Genomic DNA, 11,931 nt, shown 5'->3' on the forward strand with positions numbered 1-11,931 from the left:
ATCCTCAACGATTTGGGTGGGCCTGAACCAACTAGTCAAGAGGCCTTAAGAGCAGAGCTGAGGTTTCCTGAGGAAGAAGACGTTCCGCCTGTGGATGGCAGCTTCGGCTCGGAGCGTCCCGCCTGCCTTCCTGGTAGCCCACCCTGCAGGTTTCAGTCTTGCCCAGCCAGCCCTCACCGTTGTGTAAGCCAATGCCTTGCACTAAATCTCTTTAGATATATACACGTACATATGTATGTGCATGCTACTGTGCGTGCACACGTGCTATATGTACCATACACACATGCAGACACAGGAGACGTGACGGGTGGTGCAGACCGTGCTCCCTTTGCTACAGGGAGGCTCAACAGCTTTACACGAGGGCACAGCGGGCCCCCCCATCAGCTCTCCTGCCCCCTGGGCCAGGCCTCCCTAGCAGAAGCATCAATAATTTGTATTAATGAGAAGGAAAAGCTGCCGGACATTATTGAACTTGGCCTATTAGCAAGTAAACAAACACATAACTGCAAGTCAGAGCCTGAGCTAACTCAATGCACTCTGCACATTTAATTTAACATGCGTCGTTTTGTTTTAATTAGGAGAATGCTTCATGGTATATTAGTAGGAGTCCTGTAGTATATGTTGTGGAAATAATAAAGGCTTAGCAACGAGACCTGTTTCAGCACCATGCTATTAAACCTTCACCGAGAAGGGAGGTGAGGCTGCCAGGCCTTTATAGAAATGATTGGGTTTGAAAATTAGCACTGTTAGAAAGAGCTAGGTGAGACAGGGTCTGGCAACACCCCAGAATCGAGCAATCCCAGGAACACGTGGCTCACAGGCCCGAGGACAAGCCCACTGCCGAACCCCAGGATCATCCAGCTTCTCAGAGCTCAACAAGGCTTGGGGTGCACCCCTCCTTCCGTGGCCAAGAGGGCAGGGCAGATGCTGTGTGAAAGAATACTGAGGCAGTCTCTAGATGGAGAACGTCCTCACTCTAATCCTCCTCAGTCACACTTGAACCCCACTAACCTGAGCCCTCCTCGGCAGACCATTTGTCTCCTAACAGGAGCAGAGTTGAGATGTGTAGCCCGCTCTCTCACTAATCAGATGAGAACTGGGCCTCTCTCCTTTTCTCTGCCTTCTCAAGTGTGATTGGTTGAGTTGCTCCATCATGAGATGGCTCTACCGGAGCTCGAAAGAAGGACAGCTAGATTTGCCTCCCTCTCTCTTACCCACCCAGTTTCAATGTGAACCCCACACCTTTAGCCTTGCCTGCCCTCTTCCCAGCCAGACACTGGGACATCGTCCCCTCTCCAGCCTGTCCCGTAAGGCGCTACCGCCATTTACCCCTTAGTAGAGAAGTATTCCCAGCACATCTCTCTATCATCTGCAATGTTAGCTTTTCTGCTCTCATTTTTGGAACAAAAGGTCGTCTTTTAAAGCAGTTCCAGGTATCATTGAATAAGCAGAAGATATTTGCCTGGGGATGGAGACAACTATTCCTGTCTCCAAAGTCACCATTATGCCACAGAAAAGCAATGAACTAAGAGACACAAGGCCTATGGTCTAGGCCGGCTCTGCCACGCAACCAATTCTAAAATCTGCGGTAAGCCGTTCACTTCTCAGCTCCAGTTTCCTTTTTGTAAAGGTAAGCCAAACCATTTCAGAGATGCCAGAGGATAAAAATTTCATTTCTCCAAGACCACAACCCCTGTCCTGGGTCTCTCCCCTCCTCCCTCCCTTGCTCCCTCCCTCCCTCCAATCCAGCCTCCCTCGCTCTCCCCCTCCTCCTCGGACCTCCTCCCCACCTCTGTGTCTCCCTCGGATTTCAATGAGTCACCACCAGCGCAGACAATTTATAAACCTGCAGCCCCATCCTGGGGTACCTAGGTTCCTTGACTAGTGAAATTAGTCCCCAAAACTCTCAGCGTCATAAGGAGGGGAGCATTGGTGGGGACCTCAGCTACTGTAATGGGATGCTTCGAGGCCCCTGGAAGGTGAAAAATATAGGGAACTTCAGCTCTTGGGAATAACATTTAGAGCCTCGGACAGTGCAGGTATGTTGGGGTCAGGGCGGGAATAGGTGTGGACTAATATTAACACTACTAAGTGCATGGCATTGAGCTCCATGTCATTAATGAGAAAGACACCATCCCTGCCCTCAAGGAATTCGGCGTGCAGTGGAGCAGATGGACGTTTAAAAAAAAAAAGATAATTAAAATACAGGGAAGATGCAAAGGTGTGTGGGAGCCCATCAGAAAACCAACAAGTCCATCCCGTGGGGGTGGAACAGACTTCTTGGAGGAGAGGCTAAGGACCAACAGGGTATCTTCATCTAACTCGGTCTCAGCAGCATTTGACGCAGTTATACTCCATCCTCTTTGAAACGCTTCCTCCATTTAATTTTCCTCCCTTGAAGCTTCTCCTTCCTGATCTCCCTTGCTGGAGCCTTCCTACATTCCAAACGTTTAGATGCTGGAGTGCCCGGCACTTGACCTTCAGACTCCTCCTCCGTGGCTCCCACTCCCCCGGAGAGCTCGTCCATGTCTTGGCTTTAAGTTCTACCTGCTTCTACAAGCCACCGAATCTGTGTTTCTAATTTGACCTCTCCCCTCTAACCTCTAACTCAGCGGCTCCCCTTCGATATCTAGCAGGTATCTTTAACTAAATATGAACAAAACTGAACACCTGACTTCTACCCCAACCTCCCCCCAAAAATGTAGCCCTTCACTCTTTTCTTCTCTGTGCAAACCGCAGAGTCAGTCTCGAGTTCTCTTTTTCTCTCACACCAGCATCCAATTGGTCAGCAAATCTCGCGAGATCTCTGCCTTCCACAGGTAACCCTCACTAGGTTTCTTCTCACCACCTCCTCTGCTCTCACCTTGGTCCAAGCCACCATACCTCCCTCTGCATTAGTCCCTAAAATCAGAGGAATCCTTTAAAACTGTACGTCAGAGCACACACTCACCTGCTCAAAACCTCCCAGTGGTTTCCTGTGTCACTCAGAGTAAACTCCAAGTCCCTCCCATCACCTAGAAGAATCCCGCGTCATCTGGGCCTCCAGCCCTCTGGTCTCAACGACTCCCACCATGTCCCCCGCGCCCATGGCCCACAGCCTTTGCTGGCTCCAGCCACACCGCCTGGGTCCTGCTCCTCGAATGAGCCGGCGCCACTCTCCCCTCCTGCCCCAGATCCTCCCCGTCTGCTCCACCTCTTCGCCCTGATGCCCGCCGCCTTTCTCCCCCACTTCAAATGTCATCTCCTCAGAGGGGGCTCTGCGGCATGGAGATTTCAACCTACCGTGTCAGGGGGTCCTAGCTAGACACACAGATGGAACACTCAGCTGCGATCTTTGAAGAGATTTTTTCATGAAGGCACGATTCACAGGGACAGCCAAGCGGAGGTTTGGAGTCCCCCCAGGACTGGCCGCACTGGGAGGCTGACACTGTGAGTGAGGCGAGTCAGTGTGTCTGAGGGCTGGAACATGGGTGAGCTAGTGCTCGGTGGAGCCGTAGCTATTGGAGAGCAGCCAAGGCAGGATGGTGGGGGCAGAGGAGGAAGAACCAATGCCCGCCCTTCCCCACCCTCAGTCTCCTGCCGGTGCAGCCTCTGGCCAAATCCCACGGGGAGCCAGAGGGCAAGGGAGCCCTGGGGATGCAGTCCACGGACTTGAGGCGCAAGAGAACAGAGCGGGGCAAAGGGAGGTCACCCAGCACATCGGTATTTCTGGCTCCTCTCCTTCTGGGCAGAAGGCAGGAACCCACATCCCCTGTCCCCACCCCTGAAGGCAGCAGGCACGGCATGCGACTTGCTTTAGCCAATGTCACTCCCACACCTAAGTCGTCACATTCCCCCTTCCACCTGCTCTAACGGCCAGTGACAGTCCAGAGGACGAAGACACAGTCAGCCTGGGTCCCAAAGTGATGGAGACGTGGAGCAAGATCCCCCGCTGTCCCCCAGTGGATGTCACACGAGCGAAGGTAAGCCCCTGAGATGTGTAGTCTCACCGAGTTTATCCTGACCGATACACTTCCTCCGCCAAGGCAGCGACCTCCCTCACCCTTGCACCTTACTGCCCCTACTTTTCTTCGCCAGACTTATCACCGCCTGACAGACCCCAGTGTTTGTTCATTGTCTGTCTCCTTCCTCTAAAATGTAAATCACTGCGGCGGGATTTCATTTGGTTCACTACTAATTCTCGGCACCTAGAAAGAACAGCACATGGCTCATAGCAGATGCTACAATTCTTGAATAGATAAACGAATGAATAAGTGAGCTTTCAGTGGCGGACGTGTGTTAACTGTGTCCCAGGCACACTCTGAGGATGTATGTCTTGGCAGTTCTGAGGAAGTAAAAGATTAAGCAAATCACGAAGGTCATCCAGCTTAAGTCATGGAGTCGTGAAGGTGTTGTGACTCCAGAGCCCAAGCTCCTGACCGCTGTGCCATTCGGCTTCCTGGGTCAAAGGGGGCTTGGTGGGGAAGTTCAGGGGAGGCACAGGCCAGAGGCTGGAGAGAGCCACGGCAGCCTACCACTGTTACGTGTTAGTTATGGCTGGAGCCAAGAGTGACAACCAATAAACTATCCGGAGTAACAGGGAAAATTAAAAACTTTGTCTGACTATGTAAAAACAATGCTAATTACAGTCATTTACATGAATTGCTTACCACTTCTGCCTAATTATCAGGCAGCAGAACAATTAGGTAGATCTTTAACTAATGTCAACCTAACTTTGATTATTACTATAAAAGCTAAAAACAAGAACTTGGTCCAACAATGAGTTGGTTGCTCATGGAGACTGGTTCTCTGCCCAGAATTTAAAATTACGGAGGAACGGCCTTGTCCTCACCAGTTAGCGCTCGTATTAGCCGTGATCTTCCAGGTACGAGTGTTTCATCTGGACGAGAAGGTCTGGACTTGGGGCCAGGGCTGCCTAATTTCTGCTGGTATAATCATCCCCTCCTCACGTAGAGCCCAGGCCAGCGCTGAACACGGGGCTCCTTGCTCACATTCGTTTGGGGTAGTCTCTCTCTAGAACAGCTGGTTTTGACTCAGGTGCCTCTGAGTCTCCTCTTGCTGCCTGGAGGCTGAAGACGTGAGATTTGCTGTAACGTGCCGTGTCTATACCAGCTGTGGACAGTGGCAAGAGTCTTCCCTGGAGCCCGGTAACGGGCCTTCAGAAGAGGTGGGTTCAGGGTGGGATGGGTATTTGGTGGCCTAGATCTCGCTAAGAAGAACCCTTGAAATGTTATAACAGAAAGTGGCAGCTGTCTCCCTGGTATCCATTCTCTCCATCCGGCATGACGTGGTGTTAGCCGAGCACATGGCAACCCAGATACAGGCCATTTTCCAGGCTCCTTTGCAGCTAGATATGGCCGATGGGTGTCAGCAGAAGTGACATGTGCACATTCAAGACCATTCATTGAAAAGGGAAGGTGTGACCCTCCCTCTCCTCTTTCGCCCCTTTCTCTGGCTGTGGAAGAGGAAGAAGATTAGAGCTTAGCTGAGCCTCCTCGGACCCAGGATGAAAGATAGATATTGAGATGCCAGAGCAGCAAGGTAGATGAGGCTGGTTTGGGGCTCAGAACTGCGGAGCTGCCGTATCGCACCGCCACGGGGCGCACACGGCAGATACGAATCACAGTGAGAGGACAGAAAACAGTAAAACGTACAAAAAAAGTAAAAGTAGAGGAAGTGGCAAGTTCTTAGTGTTCATTACCCTTGTTTTTCATAGTCTATTCCCTTTCAAGTTCATATAATTTAATTTTTCATAATGGCTATATTTAACAACAGGCTCTCAAGAGTTCTAAAAATTTATGCCAGCTCCAGCTTCAGGTCTTAGCAAAACCTGCATCCCACCTAATACCCAGGTGATACAGGAAGCGGGTTGAGATCACGTTTTCAGGTGTATGTGATATATAATTCTGCCCATGGACGAACCAGACCAGGGTTACCCAGAAAAATGAGATTGCTCCAGGGATAACTTTCAACAAAAAATTCTAAAGCTTCTATGAGTTACTATTTTGAAACAAAGGAACCTTCTCGTAGCCTCGGTCCCACTTGAATACACCCACGGCTGTGAAGAGCGGCTGCTCTAGGTGATGGTTAAAGGCCCTCCTGCTCCCAAGCCCAGAGCTCCCGCGTGGCCCCATTGCGCATGTCCGCCTCCTTCCCGCCTGCTTCTCTTGGGGACCCTCTCTCACCAGCTTAAGGGCAGAGAGACCATCTGTCTGGTGAGAGGCATAGCCCCTGACCTAACCCATCCCTTCACAGAACACAGGGTGAAGGGCAAGCGAGTCATTCGTTCAATAAATGCGCACAAATTAAGTGGAGTAAAACACATCTCAGAATAACGGGTTTAGGAGACTCCCAATTTGTTAACACTTAGAGAAAGAGGACGAAGACAGGAAGGAAAGAAGGGAGGGAAGGAAAAGAAGGAAGATATGCCGTATACATGCTTGTCTGAGCCAAGAGAACTTTCCAGAAGGATCCCCACCAATCATCATGAGTTACCTTGGGAGGTGGGATGGGAGGCGGGAGGTTAACTTTATATGCATTTATGTATCTAAACTTAATTCAGCAAGTATTACTTTTGTTATTATTTTAAAAAAAAACACTAGAAAAATGATGTGAAATACTATAAAGCACTTAAAATAAATGAACTAGAGCTATATGATATCCACGTGAATAAATCTCGAACAGTAAATTTGAGCAAAAGGAAAAAGTTAAGGATTAATAATACATACATTATGTAAATAATTATATAAAGTTTTAAAATATAAAAATATTATATATTGTTTACGGATAACATAGCAATAGTATATAAGAATATGCATGGATTTAGCAAACCCAAAGTCACATTAACAGTCTAATTTATAAAGAGGGAGAGGAATAAAAACTGAAGGCATGCACGGGTTTTCTCGGCTGATCTGCATTGCATTTATATGTACGCGTGTGTTCTTTGAAGCAATATGGCGAATGTTAAGATTCGATAAAGTTAGGTCACAGATACTCAGATGTTCATTATCAAAATCTTTCTATCTGTTATGCTTGAAACGTTACATAATGAAAATTATCTTAATTTCTAAACTAACAAAATATATTCACTAAGAAAAAAATTCAGCTATCGGAAAGAGAACCCGTGTGTGTTGTACATACCTCCATGGAAGGATGCCCAGGGCCCGTCCTTGGTCCAACATCTCCTCGGCCCCTGAGTAGACAGATGTCTTGCTGGACTCTAGGAACGGAAAAAGGTCGTTCAGATTCATCCTGTTTTTAAGAATCGTGCACCGAGCAGGAGAGACGGGCTGACTGGCTGTAATCGCCAGGTGTGCTCTACGGTGGAGACGCAGGGCCCTGCTGAAGGAGAAGCAGGCCGCCCGGCGTGGAGGGGCAGCACGCACGGAGGAAAGCGAACTGCTCGGCTCCCGGCTCCACGACTCCCGGACACGGGACCCTCCGTCAGGTACGAGGCTTCTCCAAGGCCTGTTCCTCATCTGCAGCCTCTCCGCAGGGTGGTGTACCCAGGCAGAACTCAGAGACACTGTGGGTCAGTTCCAGACCGCTGTAATAAAGTGAGCTCGGCAATAAAGCGAGTCATAATCTCTTTGCTGAGGGAAGGTCTTATCTTCCATTTGTAAAAACTGCAACACCTGTGACGTGTAAAGCACGGACTAAAGCACGGAATGCAGCGAGGCGTGCTTGCGGTCCATGAGATCATCGAATTGAAAGCACCTGGTACCTCCACAGGGCGGTCAGAACACGTGCAGAAACGGAGGCCCGAGGTGCTCCGAAAGTGCCTGGAACACAGGCAGGGCCTTGAGTTTTCTGGGTGCTCGATAAATGCCTATTGGATTGAGACTCAATTTCCAATTAGAAGTCAATCGTTTCATCACAGGATCATGGAAAGCTAAAAGAAATTCAAGAGAATGAATTGCTTAATCATAACAGCTAAGAAAGGCCAAGACAGAGAGGTCAACGGCCTCCTCCAAGATCCCACGGCAGGCCAGGGCCGGCCTCCAGGTTTCCCAGCTCCCATCACACCACAGCGTCCGGGTTCAGAGGGGCTCTTCCAGTCTTCCCTGGCAGCACACGTCTCTCTCTGGCTGGTGACACCGGTGGTCAATCGTCACTCATCAGATCTGTCCATCCCAGGCCTTCAAGGCACCACTTGCTGCTGGTTCTCTGACTTCACTCTTAGCAGCCTGCAGTCTCCCACCTGGGCAGCTCCTTCTCTACCCATGTGGAGCTCAGTGTGCCTTTGGGGACCTTTGGACTTCCTTGTACCCCTGGGATGCTAGGTCAGGCCAGGACAGGGGCCTGGAGTGACCGCCTGGACAAGTCAGCTTACATCACCAAGGCTCCAACGATAATAACAGGACCTTAACTGTGTGTCGAACGGCATTCTTTGCTTACATCATTTCACTGAATTCTCTTCACGATCTCATGAGATAGACTTGATTATTATTCTCATATCATAGATCAGAAAACTACCACCAGCAAAAGTGAGAGAACGGGTCCAAGGTCACACGAGGAGAGCCAGGATTTGAATTCCTGAGCCTCAGACTTACCCGCTGTGCGATGCTGCCCCTTCGGAACAGGACGTACGGCACGGCCGCTGGGCTGTGTCCTCTCAGCAACAGTGACGGCAGCCGCAGTTTGACATAAACCTATGAGATGGGAAAAATTAATTTACACACATATTTGCCTTCTTGCCTTAACATTCAAGTTCAAATTGCCTGCGGCCCACACCCCATCCAGTTGAGTCTAGAGTCCACAGTCATCTTCCCAACCCCTTTCCCTCTTCTTTTCACTTGAAAAGGAATCAAATGCTTCTACGTTGCTCCACGGGCCTTGATCACATTGAGCTTTCTATTTTTTTTCTGGGCATTTTCCTCCACAGTCTCAAATGCCCCTTGAAAGCCTTCAAGATGAGTTTGGCAAGTATCCAGGCCAAAACCCCACACTTCCTAGGTTATCCATCCATCCCTGCGCACCCCATCGCTCTAGTGTATGAAGTCCCCCGTCACATACTTCGAAGCCCTCTCCACAGCCAGCTGCTCACATCCCACAGCCTCCTGTCCCCTCCAAAGTCACACCCTTCAGCAGGAAGGAGGACTGGAAACACACGATGAGCCCCGGACCCCTTCTATGTCCTATGAGAAGCGTCAAAGTCTGTGGAGACACATTCAAGGTTTGTTTTTCACCCGTCTAGATTATTTTTCCTGCGTGAATCAGCAGAAGTGGGCTGTCATGGGAGACCAGAACGAGCCTGCCAAAGCCTGTCGCATCCCGAATTAAAAGAGATGATGGAGATGAGAATGTTTTGTAAGTGGTAGAGCACTAAGTGGTGAGATGCTGGCAGTTACTTGAAATAAGCCATCCAGGAGGACAGTGGCATATCTCCTTTCTAGTCCTATCTACCTCAAGGGGAAGGGTCACCAATCCCCACAACCCTACCTCCAGGAAGCCCACCAGGATATATACCCTATAGCCAGAGAGCTGCGGACAGCATTCTGCTGGGGGAGCGTATGTTCAGCAGCTGGAGAAGGAGTTAATCCCGAACACCAAGGGGGACTGGCTGCTGCCACACAATGGGGACAAAGGGACTAAGACTGCAATCAGAGGCCTCCCTGTGGCATCTCTCAGGGCTCCCACGTCCGGTCATGAGGGTCGGCAGGAAGCCGTGGCAACCCGGTAACGATGGGACCACTAAGGTGGTGGATCCTGTGGACATGGAGGTTCGGCTCGTCTGCTGGGTAGCTGACGGTCGACGTGCTGGCAGGGGGAGGGGAACACGAAATGGGCGGAAGAAGAAGAAGAGCTTCGGGCTGTCGCTGGCCCCTTCTGCTTCCCCACCACCCTATGAAAAGCGCGGTGGCCAACAGTCCAGGTTCCAACCAGAGTCAGACTGAATCCACACCACCCTGGGACGAGGCAGGGGTTCTGGGGCTTGGGGCCTCTCCTACATTGGAGACACAAGTTTCTGCACCAACAAAAGGATGAGAATGGATGCCAAGTGACCAAGAGGGTGGACTGCGCTGATTATTCTCTGTGCTTTCCCCCAACTCCCTTCACCACCCACCCTCCCCGCCCTGCGCTGACCTCAAAGGCCGCCCTGCGCGGGCTGCTGCGCTTGGCGCCCTTGCCGCCCGGTCTCTGGTTTAGCCGGCGCCGGGAGGCAGAGGAGCTCAGAGGGCGGCAGTAGAGAGCGGCCCGGGCGCTGACCCCTCGCTCCCGCCCCACCTCGCAGCGGCTGGGGCAGCGGCTGCATTTCCCTGTGATTGTAGCCTCTGACGGGGTGACCCGCCTCCAAACGCTAGCTTTCCAGGGCCTCCAGCAACAGGGCTCCCTACCCCTGACTGGCCCCGAGGGCCTGTGGGGAGTGGGGTAGCAGCTTCCAGCTCCTGCTCATCCCTCATGCGCCACGTGAGTATGTTTGGTGTGTTCCCTGCATCCCGTCCACGCACAAATAGGACCTTATCAAACTTGCTTCGGTTAAATCATCTCTTTCCCGCTGGGCACTGGGTGGATAGAGATGGGGTGGTGGACGGTGAGTGTAGAGGAAGAAGGTGGGGGTGGCCCAGGCGTCCTGACCGCCTGCCGAGATGAGACGCTGGAGGCGAGGTTTGTCCGACACGTGCTTCCAACCACATACCGTGTGACGTCGGCTTCTCTCCCTCCCTCAAGTCTCTTTGGCTGAAGCCACTCGGGCAGATCTGCCTTTGCCTGGAAAATCTTCTTAGGGGAGGCAGGTGGCTTCTGAAAGGAAGAAACGAAGCAGCAGCACACAGGGTCGTCGTATCTGCTCTGTGCAGGTGATCACAGAGGGCCGAGGAGCCGTCGCCACAGGAGGGGCCTCCGTGGCAAATACCGCGTGCTCCGCCCCTCCCAGGTGACCGCGGTGTCCACGGCCGGCCTGCTGCCAGCCCCCCTCGCCTGGGCCCCAGGGGTGGTGGGTGACATTGCAGCCATCCAAGCCTTGCACCCAGCTGCTCTTGGATCCGCTGCCTGCCCTTTCCCTGCTCTGTTCTGTCTCACAGGAGACTCATCTCCCAGGCTCAGTCAACGGGGGCAGCACCCCAGGGAAAGATTGGGGCGTGAGAGGAAGGGAGAAGCCAGGGTGTTGCTCATCTCTCTGCTGTGACTGGCATCTCCAGGCATGGCTCTGTGTCCCCCAGGATTCCAGCTTCCCCTGGACACTCCCTCCCTCCACGGTCCCAGCTCCCACCAGACAGCCCTGGCCTCTAAACGCTCACAAGACCACCTCCTCCCTGGGTCCCAGAGGGCAGCGACCTCCCCCCGTGCTGGCCCTGGGCCCCCTCAGCCCCTCCATTTGCCTGTCTAATCAAATACCCTCTGTTGAAAGGCTAAGAGTGGCTTCTGTTTTCCTGACTGATACAGTGACTTGTCCAAGATCACACGACCCGTAAGCAGCAAGGAAGAATCGAAGCAGTTCTGCTGACCCCAACCCCAAAGCCCCGCTCCCCGCCTCCGCGTCACCCTGCCACCCTAAGTGCCTCGAGGATTTCAGGCCTCGGCATCTCATGCTGCGTCTGCTTCCACCCTGGAGCTGTGGACCTGTCCTGGGAGTCAGGGTGTCATCTTGGAGTTCAAAGGTAATTGTGCTGGTGACCTGGTTTGCCTGGAACAGAGCTCACTCAGGACCAGAAACACAGCAGTGACCAGGCCCGGAAGGAAGGCTTCTCTTTGCTTTTGCCTTCTTATTTGTTTATTTGTGTGCAAGAAAATATCAAGTCCATTTAGGAGTTACACACACACACACACACACACACACACGCACCCGACTGCAGACAAATGCACCTCAAAATCCTCTGGGTTCGAAAGGGAACTTACTTAGCCAAGACTCCCCGGGTAAAGAACAGACTCTGCCTTGGCTGGCACACGCCCTGGACCAGCCTGGCCCACGCCCTGGACCAGCCTGGCCCG

General features: G+C 51.9%; 1 long non-coding RNA gene across 1 annotated transcript; it reads right to left on the reverse strand.

Moving 5' to 3' along the window:
* Nucleotides 1–4,817: 4,817 nt before the first annotated feature.
* Nucleotides 4,818–9,143, reverse strand: LOC107509006. Its single transcript, XR_001596426.2, has 4 exons — nucleotides 9,016–9,143; nucleotides 8,553–8,651; nucleotides 7,141–7,219; nucleotides 4,818–5,069 (listed from the first exon to the last, which is right to left on the reverse strand). It is a non-coding gene; the product is annotated as an uncharacterized LOC107509006 (long non-coding RNA).
* Between the last annotated feature and the right edge of the window lie 2,788 nt (nucleotides 9,144–11,931).

The sequence above is a fragment of the Rousettus aegyptiacus genome, unplaced genomic scaffold, assembly GCF_014176215.1.
Source record: "Rousettus aegyptiacus isolate mRouAeg1 unplaced genomic scaffold, mRouAeg1.p scaffold_m13_p_17, whole genome shotgun sequence".
Lineage (NCBI taxonomy): Eukaryota > Metazoa > Chordata > Mammalia > Chiroptera > Pteropodidae > Rousettus > Rousettus aegyptiacus.